The 14,441-nt window shown below is 43.0% G+C and overlaps 1 pseudogene; it reads left to right on the plus strand.

Moving 5' to 3' along the window:
* Nucleotides 1-1,500: 1,500 nt before the first annotated feature.
* Nucleotides 1,501-2,782, plus strand: LOC125117010 (GA-binding protein subunit beta-2-like; annotated as a pseudogene).
* The last annotated feature ends 11,659 nt before the right edge of the window (nt 2,783-14,441 follow it).

Raw genomic sequence — 14,441 nt, forward strand, 5'->3', positions numbered from 1 at the left:
CTGTGGATCTCTACTTTCTGTATATAAATTGTGCAGCAAGAGTGAGTCCTGGGGGGTGAGCATGGGGGAGCCTGGGTTCTGGTCCCATCTCTGCTGCTAACCAGCATGTCATTTCCATTAGTTCACCCCTTCCTGGGCCCCCTCGACTTTGTTTGGGGCATAATCTACAAAAAGTAACAAACAGCTCTCACTGCCAAGCCATTCTCTGCATTGTGCCTGGGTGATTTTATCACGACCACACGATCCCTAACTCTGGAGAACTGGTTAGTCTCTGCAGTTCAACAGAACCCTGCAGGCCATCACTTTGGCAAGTATGAGTAACGGAGGGCAGCAACTGGACACAGTGTGGTACGGACTGGCAGCGTGGTGGAGGAAGGGAGTGAAAGGACAGAGAACCGACAGGCACACTTAGTGCAGGTGTGAAAGCTCTACACGCAGCTGCACCATGAACATCTGTGCATCACCATACAGATCTGGTGATTCTAGTGATTACTCAGACCCATTACAAGGTCTCAATTATGTTCAGTTACATCTGGTTAAGAAGGAAGAGGTGTCTGTAACTCATTTTAGAAATATTTCCATAAAATGTTTATTTTCTTTTTCTCTCTCTCTCTCTCTTTTTTTTTTTTTTTTTGTGTGTGTCTTTTTAGGGCCACACCGTGGCATATGGACGTTCCCAAGCTAGGGGTTGAATCAGAGCTGCAGCTGCCAGCCTACACTACAACCACAGCAACACCAGATCTGAGCTGCGTCTGCCACCTACACCACAGCTCATGGCAATGCTGGATCCCTAGTCCATTGAGCGGGGACAGGGGTCAAATCCTCATGGATACTAGTTGGGTTTGTTACCGCTGAGCCACAGCAGGAACTCCAAATATGTTTATTTTCAATGCTAATTACACTTATGTTCCCTGGATAACTCATGGTTTTTTTTCATCTCTCAGGGTTGCAGGATACACCGCATCCTGTTGACCATGTCCAACACACAGAGTTAAAAATACACTCACTTGTTTCCTCATCAGGCAGAATGCCGCCTCCGTGCAAAGCACTGTGAGTCCAGGAGAAGCACAATAAAAGGTGACGGGGGATTAAAGGAGGGATAGATCACCAGCTTGAATTTCATGGAGGCAATGGCCCTTCTTCCATACCTGTAATACCTACAGAGCATCTCATTTACAGTGATGGGGGAGGCTCTCCTAGAATAATAAGAATGAAGGTCCAGGGGTCCAGGAGTGTGAAGGGTGCTTCTGGATGAGAGCAGATTTGGTGTGGCCAGAGGAAAGGTGAATTACGAGTGATGTGAAAAAATATGTGGATGTTCTTTGCTGTAAAGAATATTGACTACAGGCTGTTTTGCTGCCTCCCATTCTCCATGAGTGGGGGTTAAAGGCCCCCAAAATATGCCTATATGAAAAGGCCAAAAAGTAACCATCATTGACAGAGAGACTTAACTAGAGAAGGAAACAGGATCAAACTGGCAGGCTCGGCAAAAGTGCAGCCGGCAGCATCCCGGACGAGGAGTTACAGCTTCCCACAAGTTTGTGTTACTATGCATGAAGACGTCTTTGGTGGACTTGGGGAAGAGGTTCCTAGAAGCACCAAGAAAAGGCCAAGATGATGAAGTCAGAACATTAATGGCAAATGATGCCCCATTCACCACACACTGGCTTGGCTCATCCCCTGGCACCTTGTAGCCCAGTACAGTCATTATTCCACAGCGGAAGTGCTCCTTCGAGCAGGTGTTACTAGGGATGTCCGGACCAAAGTGAACAGGTCCCCCTTGCATATGCTGCAGCTGATGGACACGCACACAGCGTGGAACTGCTTGTGAGGAATGGTGCAGATGTGCATGCCAAGGACATGTTAATGATGATGACGGCTTCACATGGGCCACAGAGCACCACCATCGAGATGTCGTAGAGCTACTTACCAAATATGGAGCTGATGTCAGTGGTTTCAGCAAGTTTGATAAATCTGCCTCTGACTTAGCCCTGGAGAAAAACAATGCTGAGGTTCTGGTCAGCCTTCAGGAAGCAATGCAGAATCAGGTGAATGAGAATCCTGAGAGAGTCAACCCTGTGGCCATGGCTACCCCATTCATCTTTACATCAGGAGACGTTGTCAACCTCGCAAGCCTTGTTAATTCACCCAATGCCAAACAAGCAGGTAATTCAGAGGAAATCATAGATGGAAATTCTGTTGACTCATCAATCTAGCAAGTGGTGGGGAGTGGAGGCCAGAGAGTCATCACCATAGCGACCGATGGAGTCCCTGCAGTAATATCCAGACTGCAGTCCCTACTGGAGGCATTAGCCAGCCATTTATTGTAACTATGCAAGTTGGACAGCAAGTTCTAACTGTATCTGCTGGTCCGGTTGCAGAGGAGACTGTCATGGAAGAAGAGGCAGAAGAAGTAGAGAAACTGCCACTCACTAAGAAACCAAGGATAGAAGAAATGACAAACAGTGTGGAGGAAAGCAAGGAGGGCACTGAAGGAGAACCACTTTAGCAGCAATTCCGGGAGGCTAATCAAAGAGACCAGGAATACCAAAACCAACTCCTAAAGAAAGAGCAGGAGGAAGAATAGTACCGTCTCAAGCTAGAGGCCATGGCCCAACAAGAGCCCGATGTAGCTGATTTCACAATGGTTGAAGAGGTGGCTGAGGTAGATGCTGTAGTGGTCACAGAGGGGGAGATGGAAGAGAGAGAGATGGAAATGACTAGGGCAGTAGGGACCACAGAGCCGCATATTGGAGTTTCCATGGAAACTGTTTCACCTTAATGTGCAAGGACCACAATTTGTACTATGTCCATCTTTCTCCTCTTTTTAAAAGAAAATACAGAGGACAAACATTGTATACAAATTAAGAATGTCCTAAAGAAGAAAACTATAGCAAGGTACAAAGCTTGGGCTCAGGAAGGCTCTCAATGCAACTGGAAAATTCAAAGACAAGTATAGGAAACACGTCTTCTGAGGGACAAAAAGAATAAGGACCACATTTCTCACTACCTATCATTGCTTTAAGCACAGAGGTAAAAAAAAAAATGCTGGAGGTTGTAGATTGATTTTTTTTTTATACAACTGATTTTCAAAAGATTTTAAAATAATATTTTTAATATGGACATATCCAGAGCCTTTAATAGTTGTACCATCAAATGACCTGAAAATTTGCCTTAGATTTGTGACGTGTACTTGTTAAAGAAGAAAACCATTTGGGAGGAAGTATTAGAAGTAAGCTTTGGAGAAGAGAAAGAAATATATTCCACTTCCAAAGGAGTAGGCAGGCACTCCCCACTATCCTGAGTTAATTTCACCGAAAAAAAAGTCGTGATTGCCTGATTAAATTTGCATCCATTGTGTGTCCATAGCTCAGATGTCAGTTTAAGAAACTGAAATAGAATTTTTAAAATATGGAAAGGAAAAAAAAAAAAAACTTGATGTGGGAGAAGTGTATATAAACCCCAAATCCTCCAGGCTGTGCTTCTACAATGCTGGAAAGTAGCCAAGAATTGGCTTGTAGGGTTAGGAAACAATCTGGTCTCAAGATACCATCTTTGCTCTGGCTGGATTTTATAAAATTACAATCAGGAGGGTAGTCTGTTGTTAGAACAACTTGCTTCCAAACATTTATTGATGTCATATCAAGTTTTAATGTCAACTTTTTAATTTTATAAAATTTTGTTGAATTTTCTAAAAAAAAAGAGCACATTGACTATGACTCAGAGACTATGAGACATCATTATAAGTATGATGGGCTTAGAGCTGTGCCTTGGGAAGAATGTTCTGGAAGTAATATGTCAGCTATTTTGGCACAGGGAAAGGTTGGGGACAGCAAGTCCCAGTACATGGTTATTGAAATAGTTAAATTAAAAATGAATAAAAGGTCCCATGCAAAGACTTGTGCACAAATTTCCATAGCAGCTTTAGTTACAATACCCCCAAACCGGAAATAATACCTCTGTCTTCAGCAGGAGAATGGAAAATCAAACGGTTCTATATGCACGCAATGGAAAACTACTTAGTAATAGAAAGGCATGAACTGCTGTATATGCAACAGCAGGAATAAATCTCAAAATCATCTTTCTGAGTGAAAGAAGCCAGACCAAAACTAGTAAATATTTAATGATTCCATTTCTATAAAATTACAGAACATGCAAACTAATCTATAGTGATAAAAACCAAATCAGAGGCTGCTTGGGACACTGCAGGGACATATGAACTGCAAATGGGGCACAAGGAATATTTGATGGAAATGTTTTACATCTTAATTGTGGTAGAGGTTTTATAGGTATGAACTTCTATCAAAACTAATGAATTGCACACTTTAAACGTCTGCAGTTTGTTGTATGTATGTATCACATGTCATGATGTTGATTTTAAAACCCAAGAGACACTTTTGAAAAAAAATGGTGGATGGAACTTATCAACTTTTCATCCTTTCCATTAAATAATAGTAAAATTACTTTTAAAGGCGCATATCTACAAGGACAGTAAATAGAAAAAGTCATTAGCAAGCAAGCAAGTTAATAGGAGCTGGAAAGAACCTGAGATGATTGATTAGGGGCCGATGGGGAAAGTCAAGGCCAACCCACTGTACAAAGGCTAAGTAGTTCTAATGGCTCCAGGTACCTCTGGACGTGGAGATTGGTTAAGTAAGGAGAACTGACTGAAAATCTGTTAATAAGCATTTCACTTTTGGACGGATATCCTTCTCCACCCTCCCTCTGGAGAAGAGAGAATGTTTTTGGACTGAGAGATACTGGAGATGATGCAAGGCAGGAAAACATACCGAACCAGGGGGATAAGGACATGTACACAAGCTGGAAGTTGAGCTGCCCATCCATTGACTCATTTAGTTCCCAGAAAGCTGGTAGCCAAGCCGTCATGCTCTAAGGAGAGAAGGGTAGAGTCTTCAGATAATTTGACCAGGCTGAAGGGAGAGACCCAAAACACTGCCACTGAAATCACAGCCCAGTTAGGTCATCCTACCATAGACAAGGCTATGCCATTTGAGCTCCCCTCAGGCACTCGGAGCTTTAAATCAGCACATCATCCCTTAAATATAACCAGACAACCAAGGGTTATAGTGCAAAAGTAGAAAATAAAACAAATCAACATAAGTAAGCAATTTGGTGGAAATGGATAATTTGCAAATAGAAGTAAACCTCTGAGACATAAGATAGTGCAACCCAAAAATAATAGCAGATTACTATAAAAAGGGAAATTCTGAGAATTGTAAAAAGAGCTCTCGGGATTTAGAATATAGCAGAGAAGAAACCCTCAATTGAAAACTTGGAAGATGAGAATGTTACCTTAAAAACAGAGTAAAAACAAAAAACAAAACAAATGATTCTAGAAGGAGAGGTGGGTTTTTTCTGTAAGAAAGGGGAAAAAAATCCATAAAAATATTTCAAGAAGATTTCCTATAGTTGACAAACATTAGCTGGTAAAATTGAAAGGGTCCACAAATTATTCAGCACAATGAATGAGAAAGAACTTGCAAAGACACGTCAACGTGAGCTTCCAGAACATAGGAGACAGTGAGAAGAGATTACAAGCTTCCAGAGAAAATGAAAAAAGAAGCAAAATAAGAGCAGGTCACATACAAAGAATCAGGAATCATAATGCCTTCAGATTTCTCGACAGCAATACTAGACCCTAGACAGTAATGGAACAAGATCTTCAAAATTCAGAAGGAAAATTAATATCAATTTTGAATCCCAAATAAGGCATTTTCAAGCAGGCAAAGTTCTCAGAAAAATTTGTCTTCCTGCCCCCTTTCTTAGAAATGCCTGAGAGACGAGCGCCACCAAAACAAGAGATCAAGAAAGATGAACAAGTGGGGTATAGGTAATAAGGGCTCAACATGGGAGGGAAAGAAAAGAAATGCCTAGGATGATGGTGTGGGGAGATTTCAGAATGATACCTTGGGACTGCAATTAACCATTGTTTCTCCTATGAGGAGCTTGTAGCCCAGTGGTATCTCTTGTTTACTAAAAGATTTTTTTAAAAACAAAACCCACATTTCTAACCAATATGGCAGAGCGTTAAAAGACTTTTTGTGCCAAATAATTACCCTAGAGCTTATTAGAAATGTAGATTCTGTTGCCCCAGAGAGTCCAAGAGATCCTGTTTGAGGAGGTCTGGGATGAGCCCCCAGGAAACTGCAGCTTGACCAGTGTCTTCAGTACAGCACAGGTGGTTCATGACGACATCTGCAAAACAGTTGTCTAAGTGCTCGTTCTAACTGCTGACTAAACGTAAACGTGGTTATTGTTTTTATGGCCTGCTAGTATGTATTCTTTTTTCAAAGGCATTTTAAAGCGAGAGGTCAGTGGGTTTTAGCACATGCACAGAGTTGTACAGCCATCACCCAGAACATTGCCATCACCCCAAAAAGGAACCCTGTACTGCTTAGTGATTCGTCCCCACACTCTCCTTTCCTCCTTGGCAATTACTACTCTCTCTTCTGTCTCAATGGGTTTTCCTTTAGTGGACATTTCATATGAATGGACTCATACACTATGTGGCCTTTTGTATCTTGCTCCTTTGACTCAGCATAACTGCTTTCAAGGTTCATTCATGTGGTGGCTCATATTAGTATGTAGTTGATTTTTATGGCTAAAGAGCATTCCATTGCATAGATATGTGACATTTTGCTTCTCTCTTCATCAGCTGATGGACATCTGGGCTGTTTCCATCTTTCAGCTGTTGTGAGTCATGCTGCAATGAATGTGCACGTACACGTGATTGTGTGAACACCTGTTTTCAGCTCTCTTGGGTAGATACCCAAGAGTGGAATTGCGAGGTCATGTGGCAACTCTCTGTTTAACTTTCTGAGGAACTGCCAAACTGTTTTCCACAGGGGCTGCACCTCTTACGTTCCCACCAGTAACATATGAGGATTCCAATATCTTCACATGTTCACAACAACTATTTTCCTTTTTTAAAAACTTACAGTCATTCTAGTGGGTGTCAAGCAGTCTCACTGTGATTTAGATTTGCTTTCTCCCAGGGATTTGCAGGATTTATTCTTGAATATGCAAACCTGCTTCCTTCCCTTCCAGTTTTTGTCTGTCTCCCACCTATACATTGTCAGATCATATAGATTTTACATACTATCCACTTCCTCGATGCTCTTTAGTCTCAATTCTCAGATGAGTCTCAGAGAATTAAACTCTGACTCTATGCCTAGAAGGTTGAAACATAAACATACAAAGTCACTTAGAAAGGCCTAGAGGACAGGAACCTGATGGGTGTTAGTATAATAGCAAAGGAAGAAGGAGCCCATCAGAACGTGGTAGCGCTGGGCATGCAGTGAGGACCAGCTGATGTAGAAAGAAGGTAGTCATCAAGGCTAAAGATGGCAGGTTATCTTTAAGGCTTCCTGTGTCAATTCTTACAAGAAGAACCTGCTAACTCATGGATGCAGACTCTACGTCCCTGGGTAGTTGTTTGTGCTCGTTGTAAGGGGATACATTGGCCTCTGGTTATACATCAGGCTCTTGTAAGTTAAGTCAGCCCAAATCAACTTCCCTGCATGAGGATCCTTCTGAGACTCCAGCGAGGGCAGACGGCGGCATCAGCACAAGTGTGAGCCAGCAACTCTGGAGACTTACCCAAAATCTGGTCTTGCAGAAAAACTCTTGGTGTCTTGGGCAATCTTGAGGTGGCCTCCGCTTGCTTCGCCTTGCACTGCGGACCTTGTCTGGTCTGCGGCAGCACTGATTTCTGCAATCAGATGGAAAGCAAGAAGCCAAGCAGTTGCTGGTGGCAATGATAACCCTATATTAGCACATCATAATCACTCAAAGCCCACAGTTTACCTTAGGGTTCACTCTTGGTGTTGTATATTCGAATGTGTAATGACGTAATCCATCATACAGAGTGTGTTCACTGCCCCCAAATCCTCTGTCCTCCACCAGCCCCAGCCCTGGTAAACCCCTGATCTTTCTTACTGCCTCTGTAGTTTGGCCTTTTCCAGAATGTCATATCATTGGAAGCATACCGTATGTAGCCTTTCCAGATTGGCTTATTTTGCTTAGTAATTTGCATTGAAGATTCTTCCACGTATTTCCATGGCTTGATAGCTCATTTCTTTTTAGAACGAAATAATATTCCACGTCTGGATGTACCACAGTTTATTTATCCATTCGCCTGAAAGACATTTGGGTGCTCCGAAGTTTTGGCAGTTATGAATCAAGCTGCTATAAACACTCATGGGCAGTTTTTGCGTCGACAGAAGTTTTCCGCTCCTTTGGGTCAATACCCAGAAGGGCAATTGCCAGATCATATGTTTGAGCCCCAGTCCATGAAATCAACCCACCTTCTTTCCCTGAATCCCATCCAAGACAGGTCCCCTGAGCCAGACTGTGAACCCACTGGAATTTTAAAAAGACCCTACGTGTGTGGTGCATGACAGGCTACTGGGAACCCTTCCCCAACCTTGATTTTATACCCTTTCACTGGGTACCTCCTCATGCTCTTGTAAAAGTCATAAATGCATCTCTAATACTCGAATGCATGTGGGTTTCTGAATAAAGACTCATATTTCTCCCTTCAGGTATTTTTCATTTCTATGTTCCAGAAAGTATTCCTTACACACACAGGTGGTATTTCCATGTGACTCTGCTCAGTCCTGTGAATAATATGCATTTAGCTGTCCGCAGAGCTGAACAGAACCAGAACTCCATTTCACCACCTCTGACAACCATTCTTTGCTGATGGAGAAACTGGCTTTAGGACAAGCTCTAGCTTGGGGTAGGTCAGAGCAGCGCGCAGAGGAGATTATTCATACGGGATCTATGTAAAAATCTCTGACCTTAAGTTTTATGATGTTCAGAGATTATCGTTATGTTGTGAGTGTTATTTTTGGCATCAGGAAACATGAGGTCAAGTGATGAAATGTTTGGGGGAAGAGGTTTCAGTCCATGGTTACTGTTTTTAAAAAATCCCACCCAAGAGGGATCTAACCTTTGCAAAAAAAAACTTTACTTTAAATGCCTATTTATTGTTAGGTTGCAGTGATAATTCCCTGTTGCATTACCTTTCCTGTTTAAAAAAAAAATAAATTAAAACAATCTAAGAAGGCAGATAATGTTTAATGGAAAAGGGCAGCGACGAGCTAATGGTTGCCTAGCAACTACTCGACATTGTTTGGCTGCTTCACTCTAGAGAAGCCAAAATGGTGGCTATAATCCTTCTCTAGCCCCCTGGACAGAGTACATATGAGTGACAGCTCCCTCTGGGGCCGAAGCATTTTCTTCTTTGTCTTGGGCAGCAGATCTTCTTCTTCTTTTCTTTTTTTTTAGCTTCCAAATGGGGAAAACTCACTGCCTAATTCTTGAATACGCTAATGCCTATACTTCCATCTTCTCAGAAAATCTATGGCTAAACTTTTCAGGTTCTTCCTTTGGGTGGTTTTACATAAGTATTTTCCTACATTCCCCATTTCTCCGTTTGCGTTTCTCTATCAATTACCAACCCTGGTGAAGTATTTTTTGAAGTCCAACAAGGCACTTGACATGATTTAGTTTTAGGAAGTCGAAGTTCCTGTCGTGGCACAGTGGTTAACGAATCCGACCAGGAACGATGAGGTTGCGGGTTCCATCCCTGGCCTTGCTCAGTGGGTTAAGGATCCGGCGTTGCCGTGAGCTGTGGTGTAGGTTGCAGACGTGGCTCGGATCCCGCGTTGTTGTGGCTCTGGCGTAGGTCGGTGGCTACGGCTCCGATTAGACCCCTAGCCTGGGAACCTCCATATGCCGTGGGAGTGGCCAAAGAAATAGCAAAAAAAAGACAAAAAAAAAAAAAAGGAAGTCTTCGCCTGTCTAATCCTCCTTTCTGCTTCTAGAGCAGTCTGGACTCCTAGTTTTCTAGGGCCCAGGGAAGGTTGGTAATTCTTTGACCATTGGGTAGTCTCACAACTAGAGAATGGAGAGGGAGAAGAAATATCATTATAGAGACTACAGCAAGACTTTTCAGGATGAGGAGTTCCCATTATGGCTCAGCTGGTTAAGAACATGACGTAGTCTCCATGAGGATGTGGGCTTGATCCCTGGCCTTGCTCAAGGTTTGATCCTTGGGTTAAGGATCTGGTGTTGCTGCAAGCTGCAGCATAGGTCACAGATGCAGCTCGGATCTGGCGTTACTGTGGCTGTGATGGAGGCTGGCAGCTGCAGCTCCAATTTGACCCCAGCCCAGGAACTTCCATAATACCAGGAACTTTCATATGACACAGGCGTGGCTACCAAAAGGAAAAGACAAAACGAAACAAACTAAAAAAAAGACTTTTCAGGATGATAAGCATGATGAGTAAGAATAAATGAATCTACTCTTACAAATAACATCTCTGTTCGCTTATTCAAAAACCAGGGGTCTATTTCAAGGAACCCAAAATATCTGAATTGCTTTAAACTTTGTTCCCCTAAACCACAAGTAGATTGGAAGTAGGCGTTGTGTGGCCTTGACTAGAAGGATAATATAGACACTAGGGTATAGATTGTTCATAACAGCATGCTGATTTGGGACAGGCAGACAGGACGGAATTTCTTTGCTTTCTTATCTTAGTGGGTACTTTAGAACAGGAGCATTTAAGAGGGAAAGGGTTTGGGAGGCCCAAGAACCACTGGAATCATCCCCAGTGGTTCACTCATGTGGGATTTTGGAGAGAGGGTCTGTCTGTGGCCTTCAGATGTTAAAAAGCCAGGGGCTTTGTCAAGATCTTTGTCAAGAATCTTTTGGTTGCAGAAAAACATGCTAAGGACAGTTTAGAACAGACATGTCTCCAAAGGAAAAGGGAATGAAAATTTACTAATTATTGGTAGGTACTTTGGTCCATTCCTTCTGTCAAATGACAGAATTCAGTAGGTTTATTGAACACCTACCATGTGCCAGTTATTGTGAAAAGTCCAGGGATGCAGTCATTAAAAGAGACTGGTCCATTAAATCATCCGAGGGAACTGAAATTACATTGGCTGAACCCACAGGATGTGCTGCAGTTTTATGCGCAGTAATAAAATCTTTACAAACAATTATATAAACTTTAAGTTATTATATTATCATATTAAACCGCCAATTACATATGAGTTGAGAGCTTTCTGACTCTAAAGCCCTGTCCTCTATCCACCCCTTCTATAGGAACTTAATTTAAGGAATTCTTCGGGAAAAATCTATGACTATACTGAGTTGGGCTTTAGGTAGTTGAAAAATACCTTCTGCCTGGAATCAAGTGCAGTAGTGGGGTCTTGCGTCCCTAAAGATCCAGGGTAGTGGATAGAAAATGCTCTGACCATATTTCACACAGAAAGTTAGGACAGTAATAGGAGCAAACGGTAACTGAGTGCTTACTGCATGCCAGGCTTTGAGCTAAATTTTCTTTGTTCCTTTTTTTTTTTTTGGTCTTTTTACAGCCACACCCTCAGGATATAGAGGTTCCCAGGCTAGGGGTCTAATCGGAGTTGTAGCTGACGGCCTATGCCAGAGCCACAGCAACGCGGGATCCGAGCCACATCTGTGACCTACACCACAGCTCACAGCAATGCCAGATCCTTAACCCACTGAGCAAGGCCAGGGATCGAACTTGCAACCTCATGGTTCCTAGTTGGATTTGTTAGCCACTGAGCCACGACGGGAACTCTGAGCTAAACTTTCTAAGTGTCTTACCTTAATGTCCACAACAATGTCACAAGGTAAGCATTATTACTAAGACCATTTGATAAATAAGATATTGAGGCTTAGAAAGTTCCCATGACGAATGGGAGTCCAGAGCCTAGACTCAAACCCGTGGTAATGTCTTTCATGTCATTTTTTATTAGCTATTTAGCCTCTTTGGGTCACCAGGGAACTCTTTGAAGGTTGGAGCCACCAGTTCCAGGTCTGTTTCTTCCAGAAAATTGGCACATAATGGGGAGGAAGAGCAACAGTGATACTAACACACACACACACACACACACTCACACAGCATTGTCAAGAGCTGTGAAGGGGCTGAGATTTCCCCTGACTTCAAGTCCACACGGCAGCCTGCTACTGTTTCATGCATCCCGGTAGAGGGCAGACTCCTAGCTCAGAGACAAAGGGCCATTGGTTTCTCACAAGCAGGAGACATTGTCTCAGCATTTTTTGCTGATTCCAACAGTGAGCTACTAAAAGGGCCAGATGAGGAGTTCCCTTTGTGACTCTGCAGGTTAAGAACCTGACATAGTGTCTGTGAGGATGCAGGTTCAATCCCTGGCCTCTCTCAGTGGATTAAGGATCTGATGTTGCCACAAGTTGTAAGTAGCTCGTAGATGCAGCTCAGATCCAGTGTCGCCATGGCTGTGGCACAGGCATCAGCTGTAGCTCTGAGTCAACCTCTAACCTGGGGACTTCCTAAGGCCACAGGTGCAGCTGTGAAAAAAAAAAAGAAAGAAAAGAAAAGGGCCAGTTGACACCTGCTTCCTTCATGAAAGGAAGGGAATTTTGCTTGGGGGACTGAATCTTCATAATGGGAGTAAGCAGGGCTGCCTCAGCTCCAAAGCAAGACCCTGTTTATATGCTGGACCGTAAGCATGGCTGCTCATTGCCCCAGAAAGAGACTCTCAGTCTTCCAGGGTTGTTTATATACAAACGTGCTTGCAAAGATAGTTTGGAATGAAAGGGTCGTTAGTGCCTTGGTTGCAAAATGTGGGAAATGCAAAAGACCCCCAAGGACTGTCTTCTCACAAGGATGTTATTTGCTTTGTGTCAGGATCTGAGCACCTTCATAGTCATTAATTCCCTTAATGCCCACGGCCCTATCAGGGCAGCACTATCATGAGCTCCATTTTTCCGAAGGACAACCAAGATACAGAGAGATTACCTGACCTGCTTGCGGTCCCACAGTTCACAGGCGGTGCTGGCATTTGCATCTGGGTTGCTCCAGAGTCCAGAGTATAATGACTTCGCTATTTTTACATTGGCTGGTATCAGCAACACCCCTCTAGATGCTCTTTTTCTCCACAGCTTGTCACCACATCAGAGTATGGTGGCTCTCAAACTTGAATGTACATCACAGTCACCTGGGCTGCGGGGTGGGGCTTGTTACCCCAGTTTCTGATTCAAGTCTGGCCTGGAACTTGAAAACTTGCATTTCTCCATCTCCCAGGTGCTGCTGGTCTAGGGACCCGACTTGGGAACCACTACGATGCTGTCAGATTTGTTTCTGTTCTGTCTTTCCCCCCAGAATATGGGCTCCATGAAATTCAGGACTTTTCTGTTTTGCTCACTGCTGTATATCCTCAGTGCTTACAATTGTATCTGGCACATAACAAGCCATCAATATATATTTTTTTTCCTTCCTTCTTTTTAGGCCCACATGGAAGTTCCCAGGCTAGGGTCAAATCAGAGCTGCAGCTACCGACCTACACTACAGTCACAGCAAAGATCTGCATCTTTGACCTACAGCTCATGGCAATGCCTGATCCTTAACCCACTGAGTGAAGCCAGGGATCGAACCTGAATCCTCATGGATACCAGCCAGGTCCGTAATCCACTGAGCCACAATGGGAACTCTCTCTCTTTTTTTTTTTTTTTTTTTAATGAAAGTGGTCTTTAAGTAGAGCCAGCCTGTTTGGGGATTGAGCATTTAAAATAGTGGAATTAGACTCAGTGTTAAGACTGAGGTACACCTTCCTCCCTACGGTTTATGGTAAGATGTACAAGTTTATTGGCTTGTTTTTGTCTTTCCTGTTCCAGCTTTCCTGTGCAGGAAAGAGGTGCTACTCTAAGACAACAATTCTTTGGCCTTCGTGTACATTAATCACAGAAGGACTTATTAAAATGCAGAATCCCAGGCCCCGTCCACAGAGATGGACCCTGGGGTTTAAATTTTTAACGAGTAGTTCTTCTGCTTGCAGGTAGTACATGGATCATACTTTATTAATCACTGGAAGAGACAGAAAGAACAAAGGCCTGCCTTGGGCCCTGTCCCCACCCTATTATTTCAGCTGCAAAACTTAAGAGTTCTCTCAGAAATCTCCCAACGTCTCAGTTTCCTCATCTAGTGTCCTGTGTATCAGCTTCTTAGAAGGATGCTTCGAAAAGCACTGTATGGAAAGGTGTAATGAAACCATTTTAGCTCTTCAACCTGCTAGACTTGTATACGATGTCTGTAGAATGAAGGTATCTCATTAAGGCAGGAGCATACACAACACTGAATTCTCAGAGTGTTTAAATGCTTTTTCGGTAGAGCAATAACAATAATTCCAAGGCTTATGTTCTCAGTCATGAATATTTCATAAGGACGTCAAGACAAGACTTCAAATGGCTTAACTGGAAGGACCAGGTATGTATATATTCACCCATCCATCCATCCTCTGTCCATCCACATAAAATGTTGCCCTGCAATCCTGTGCCAGTCTGGCTGCATTAGAATCACCTGAGACCTTTTAAAACCAAATAAAACCATTCTAAACCACATGCTCAG

The sequence above is a fragment of the Phacochoerus africanus genome, chromosome 15 (assembly GCF_016906955.1).
Source record: "Phacochoerus africanus isolate WHEZ1 chromosome 15, ROS_Pafr_v1, whole genome shotgun sequence".
In the NCBI taxonomy this organism is placed as follows: Eukaryota; Metazoa; Chordata; class Mammalia; order Artiodactyla; family Suidae; genus Phacochoerus; species Phacochoerus africanus.